This window comes from Tenrec ecaudatus, chromosome 8, assembly GCF_050624435.1.
Source record: "Tenrec ecaudatus isolate mTenEca1 chromosome 8, mTenEca1.hap1, whole genome shotgun sequence".
Lineage (NCBI taxonomy): Eukaryota > Metazoa > Chordata > Mammalia > Afrosoricida > Tenrecidae > Tenrec > Tenrec ecaudatus.
In genome coordinates, this window is record NC_134537.1 from 165,651,246 (window position 1) to 165,657,731 (window position 6,486).

The 6,486-nt window shown below is 41.2% G+C and overlaps 1 pseudogene; it reads right to left on the bottom strand.

Annotated features, from left to right (window-relative positions):
• Positions 1 to 863: 863 nt before the first annotated feature.
• LOC142455589 (anaphase-promoting complex subunit 13 pseudogene) lies at positions 864 to 6,039 on the bottom strand (annotated as a pseudogene).
• Between the last annotated feature and the right edge of the window lie 447 nt (positions 6,040 to 6,486).

Here is a 6,486-nt window from a genome sequence, read left to right on the forward strand (position 1 = left end):
GGTGCTGTGTCCAGGACAGATCTATTTGTTCTTCTGGTAGTCCACAGGACGTCCACCATCCCAGACACATGGATGACAACCTGACAAACAAGTGGTGGACATCCTTACGTGCTTGAACATGTAAACCACACACAACTGAGAACTTCTTGAGACAACAGTCAACAAACCCGAAGAATCCCATTTGTAGACCTCTAATACCAGAACATAGTAGAAATCCACACACATGGGTTTAACGGGTGCATAGATGGAACAATGTTGCTGGTAACCTTATCAAAATCATTTCTTTCTTTGGGGGAGCAGATGACTTTTTAATCTGAGAACTTATCCAAATTTTGAACCCACACGGGGAACCTTAGGGGTCACAGGAATCAGTGAGGGGGTGTCTCTAGACCTGTAATATATGCCCACAACTATACCTATGTGCATACCCACCCCTCCACTCAGAAAGCTCACGAGAGCGGTCCATGAGATGGTGAGCATTGTGGTCTGGCTTTCTTCGCCTTTCTCACTTGATCCTCAATCCTCTGAAGCACAGGATGCATAGCAGTAACAAGGAAGTGTCCACACGGACAAGATGACACAATCGAAATTAAGGGAAAATGTCCAACGGTCAGGTTCAAACACCTACCGGTGGATGAAGACTTCAAGGCGCAAAGAGCCAAAATCCTCATTCTTGGGAAAGCTCACTCAGCTTGTGTGCCTGGTGAATATTTCCACATTTTGCTTTGTTGCCACAATTGATGTGGGAATATATATTTTAGGTGTTGATTTCTTGCTAAGAGAGAAAGCTTCTAGAAACACATGCAAGTGTGTGCACACAGTCACTCACACACACACATACTGCCCGAGCAAGGAGCCAGGGATCAGTTTCCAATGGAGGGCATGTTCTCATGCAGGTACTGCAAGGCCAATTCTGTCCTATTCATTTCTTGTTCTTTAACAGATTCTGTGGTACCACCATTGTCTTGCTCAGGTTCAGGAAGCTCATTCAGAGGTATTACAACATCTTCATAGGCAGCTTGTCTTCAGTCAAGCATCGTCAATCAAGTCCAAGATCCTTCTCACCTCGCTGTCCAGCCTGTCAGATCAGCTCTGGGTCCACCGCTCCCGCCGATCCACACCCTCTGTGTTACAAGGCCCCCAAATAATTTATTTTATAAACCCAAGAGAAAACACCCAACAGGGTAGGAGTTCATTATGCTACAGCCTCTTATTTATTTTATTTTAAACAAATGAAAAACATTGTGTATTGAAAAATAATCCCTTAGTAAAATATAAACTTTGAGATTTGATTGACTTTAATGATAGGCATTTAAGTGGTGCTATTATCTAAGAACTACATTAGAGTTTTTGAACTTTAAAATAAGATTATATTTGTTGATTTGATAAGTCCATAAGGTGACACATAAGTTATAGTGAAATGGGTGTCACCATGATTCAAAGAAAAAGCCCATCGGTTGAGAAAAAAGGAACTGCCTGCTACATTTTTTGTGTGTAGAAACCAGTGACTCTAAACAAATAACTTGAGAAACAGTAACAATGATTGTTCCTCTCGGTCCCTGTCTTATTTGAGATGTGAGTTCCTGAACTATGGTCTTCTTTAAAAATTAGTTAATGTGCTAGAATGATCTGCAGTTGTTTGTCTCCAGAGCATTACAGGTCCAGGGAGGAAGGAAGTCAGAGTGGTAACGGGAAGCAAAGGGCCTGGTGACGCTCACTGTTACTGGCTGTGGGACTTCCATGTAACACTCGGGGAAAGGTAGCTAGCCTTTGCAGAGGACAGAGAGTAAGACAATAGACCTAAGCCTGTGGTCCTCAGTGGGAAAGTGCCTGGCACTACATTTCTGTGAAGAAAGCAACCACAAAAACCCACACAGCAGTTCCACTGTCACCAATGGAGCCATCGTGTGTTCCAGTGAACTCGACGGGAGTCCCCAGCAAAACAAGAACACAGCAAGCAGCACCTCTGGGTGTCTGTGCATGCACTAACAGCATACCGTTGACATGAACACCTTACGACCACCGCTGAACTTGGCGCTCCAGAGCCTTAGGACTCTACTTCAAGTTCTGCAGCTTTCACTGTAAAAATTATTTTGACTATGTTGAAAAACCAAATTTCACTCTTGGTAAGGATTAAGAATTTGAAACAGGGTAAAAATAAGGCCATAAGGAAATTTAAATCATAAATGGAAACACAGAGAGAGATGATTTCAAAAAGTTTGCAGAAATGGAATTGAAGGATAATGATTTTTCCCATGAACTTTTGAAGCCACTTGATTCAAATCTAGACATAAATAGGTATTGATCTATTGTATATCTTAGATAGTGGGTTACATGACACTATTCAGAAGCACTGGTGTGTTGGAAAGCACAGAGGGGTTACGTCTGTTAGACTGGAATGATTCTGTCTGAAATACCCTAACAAAATGGCCTCAGGACCTGGGCCTGTGCAATAGACGTGTTCTACGGGAGACAGATTCACCATTCTGTGTTTCAGATCTAAAGCGCTGCATGTTAAGCACAGGCTAAGCAACTACAGTACATCCATATAACCATGAACTAAAATAGTGGCGATCAAAACAGCTGCAGACCAGGCACTCTTTGTTTATAAATCATACACTGGGACATGAAACATTACCGTCTTGTTAATTTTTACTTATAAAATTCTACTTGTGCGCAATCCTAGATATTTGCATCACACGCAGAGAAGCTCATTCACTTGTCCTCCCTCTCTCTCTCTCTCTCTCTCTCTCTCTCTCTCTCTCTCTCTCTCTCTCTCTCTCACACACACACACACACACACGCACGCGCGCCCGCACGCGCAGTTGAAGGTAGAGGATATATTTTTTTAAAGGACCATGGCTCAACAGGTAATCTGAGAGAAGAATGTAGGAAGTTCAAAGTGAGAAAAACCATTCTGGGAAGAATGTCAGTCTCAAAATGGAGGAGCTCTGTATGAATTGTCTTTTCTAGCCACTGCTGGTTGCGTCTCTTCCGTGGTTTCCACATCGCTTTTTATGTGTAGAAAGTGGAGACTAGTCTGTGTGTGTGTGTGTGTATGTGTGTGTGTGTGTGTGTGTGTGTGTGTGTGTGTGTAAACCCTGTATAGGACTTTGGCTGTAAGCTCTGTTTTGTATTATGTTCGCAGGCACTAAGTCTGTTTGGTGTGATTCTTACAGATGGCAATAAAGGGTATTATTGAAATGACGTTTCTAATAGTCTGGACACTTTCCAGCACATAGAATCATAGGGCTAAATTCTTTCATCTAATGAAGTTTGAAGCTAATTTAGCGGATTGATAGTTGGGTTAGAGAGAACCTCTCTAGACCAGGGAGCCAAAAAACGGCACATGTTTTAAGTCATCTTCCCTTCTGCCTTGTTCCGAACTCAAAATACATTACTTCTGCTAATATACATTCTGCAATGTACTTAACTTTTCCATGATTTGAATATGATTAGAAATTTAGTTCTGTTATCTGTCTTGTGCTTATTGTAAACTCAATCCTAGGTAACCATAGTACCTCTTTGACTTCCTTTATGCCTTTGTGAATACAGATATGGAAATTCAAAAACAGAAATCAACAATGGGACATTTCTATTAGAAGTTCCAATTTCACGTTCTGTCTTGCTTCAATGGTCCTAGGAAAAAGGTGTGGTCATATGCCTTTAGTTATTGGGCTTGCCTGCGTAGTATTTCAGATAATGTACCACTCTGTCTTGGAAATGGACTCGATGACCCCTGGGTAGTACAGGGAATTGGATGGATAACCATCCGGTTATTGGGCTGATTGCTGGCCTATCTGTGCCAAACTGAGTATGTCTAGTATCACAATGCAAACACGGAGGAAACGCCTCTGGTTACGGGACACTCCTTCCTGCTCCCTAGCTGGAGATGCCACACGTTGGGCACTGTGTGGGGGGGGATTGTCTATGCAGCCCACACTCCTCCTAACCATCTGGGAAGGATGCTGCACAAATAAGAAGTGTGTGGCATGGAAAGTGCTGTAGAGCCTCGTAATAGTTGAATACTAATGTCATTCTCTTTATTTAGCCTGTGAATTAGCTATTAAGGATTTTAGTTCTCCAGACTTTGAATAGAGAAGATGCCTAAAGCACACATTGCAATGAATGCATTTTTCTTGTGGACGATGGACATCCTAAATCTTGTCCTAGATTACCTAGAGAGTACTGGATGTGCTAAAGTCAGAAGTAATTCTCAAGTATGTGAAGGCCTCTCTGTTCAAAACGTGCTGTCGAGACTCAGTTACATCGCAGAATTCATGCTTTCCCAAAATACAGCAACAGATTCTTAGCTTTCTTTTTTGAGGAAAATCCTTCATCTTTGCACAAAAGTCACTTGAATTGCATTATCTGGATTTTGAAAGCAATTATCCTTTAATAAGGTCCTAAAATTACTCTCAAAGCTAAATTAAATGTTGGCCGCGTTATCCCTTTGCTTTCTTTATAGATTACCTAAATAATAACTCTAAAGCCACAAACCAAAAATGAAAAAAGGAAGAAAAGACATGATCAGCAAAAGCTACGTTTCTCTAAGTTTGAATTGCCCATAAACCTCCATATTAATTTAAAAGCATGAGCCAGAGATAGAAAGATATTCAAGTGTTTCACTGGGACGTCAGTTGTCTGATAACTTTAACTCTAGTTTTTATTTTCTTATTTTTTAAGCAATTAATTCTCCAGCTCACACTCTATGGTGGGTGTCATTCAAGCTGCAGAAGCTTATTGGGTTGTTAAAAGGATAAAATCAAGTAGTCATTCTACTAATCCCTTTACAAGAAAACAGCTTTCTGCATAAAAAGTGGAACTTCTGTGGCCATTAGCAGATGCTACATCAAGCAACCAAAAATATACACATTTAAATTCTTAAGCATAATCTCTGAACACTACACAGATGGTTTCCAAGAAAGTGTACCTAAATTGATTACGATAAAAATGATCTGCTGCAATTGTTTCTGTCAAAAGGGAGAACAGAATTTGTCCCAATGTGTTGCTCTGCCCACTCATGCAGAGAACCCAGCTGCTGGCACAGATGTTGCTCTAAGCACTTTATTTTAGGGTCATTAAAACGGTTCCAGGGGTTAGTGATTCACTGTTTTATAAATTGTGCTTACTAGCCGAGCTCAACAGATGCTAGGAAAACTTCTTTGTAGTTGATCAGAAACAAAGTTTCCCGTCAGATCCCATCTACCTAGCGCTCGGATGCAGAAATTAGGGACAAACGGTGATGAACAGCACAAAGAAGCATCTAAAACTCACCAGGCATCGGCTTTCGGAGGGCATCTTTGCACAGCGCCATTGCTAATGCCGATGGCTGCCTCTTCCTCTCCTCCGACTGGCACTGCCAAGCTGTGGTGAGGGCTTGCTTTTGAGAATTTTTGGTTCTTAATCATTAAAAAATGACTGAATTTTTTCCAGAAGGATATAAGTCTGTGAATTGCCCTTAGAACACTCTCCCAAAGAATTTGTCAGATACATAGAGCTTCCTGTCCCTCGTGAAAACACTCTCTGAGAAACTGTGTTACACGCTTGAGCTCTGAGCTTGCCTCCTGAGAGATGGACACAGTTGGTCCGATAACGATTCGAACCTTCGCCTGCTCTTGAGAAGAGTCTTTCTAAGCTCTTTCTGAGAATTTTAGTTTAGATCTCTGTTAAAATCTACACACCTTCATTGAACTCTGCTTTTGTTTAATATATTGAGACAGAAAAGAATATATCAACAGAACCTTGTGAGTATGCTCATTATCCTAAGAAATTGTCTATTTGCGTGTACAGCTCTCTTTCTCTCAGAAAGATGGATGAATAGATAGATATAGACATAAAATTTATAGATCTTGATATTTAGATATTCCATGCTGACTTCAATTTAAGCTGTTACTGTGATCACTTTTTAATAAGTCAGGTGCCAGAACTGCTAAACAACATTGATCGAAAGTACCTGTGACTGAGGGACACATCAAATTTCAGTAATTTTGGAAACGTCAGGAATTCAGAGGTCCCTTGCTTAGGACCACATGCCATCGCAGAGAGAAGAGAGAGGTGAGATACGCACAGGAAAGGGCACTCGGGATTCGGGATATTCCAGGGGAGAGAGTCTTCTAAGGTAGATGTGAACTAAAATAATTTAAAATGAATCTTGTTTTAAAAGAAGACAACATAACCCAGGACTTGGACTATTTAAAAAATTCAAGCACCAGTTGGGTTTACATCAACCAAAACGTTAAAAGCATTTTTTTAAATTGAATGAAATAAAAAAGTATAGCCTTGGAGTTGAGGTAGGACCAGTTTGTGGAGCCAGAAACCTGCACATGTGGCTCAGCAGGACTTCTTTATGCAAAGAATGCAATGGGACAGATTTAAAACAAGGTCAACTCCAGACTCTCTGCCACGGTGGCCGCTCTGACTCATAGCAACCCTCCAGACCAGCGGTTCTCAACCGGTGGGTCACCACCCCTTTGCGAGTTGAAT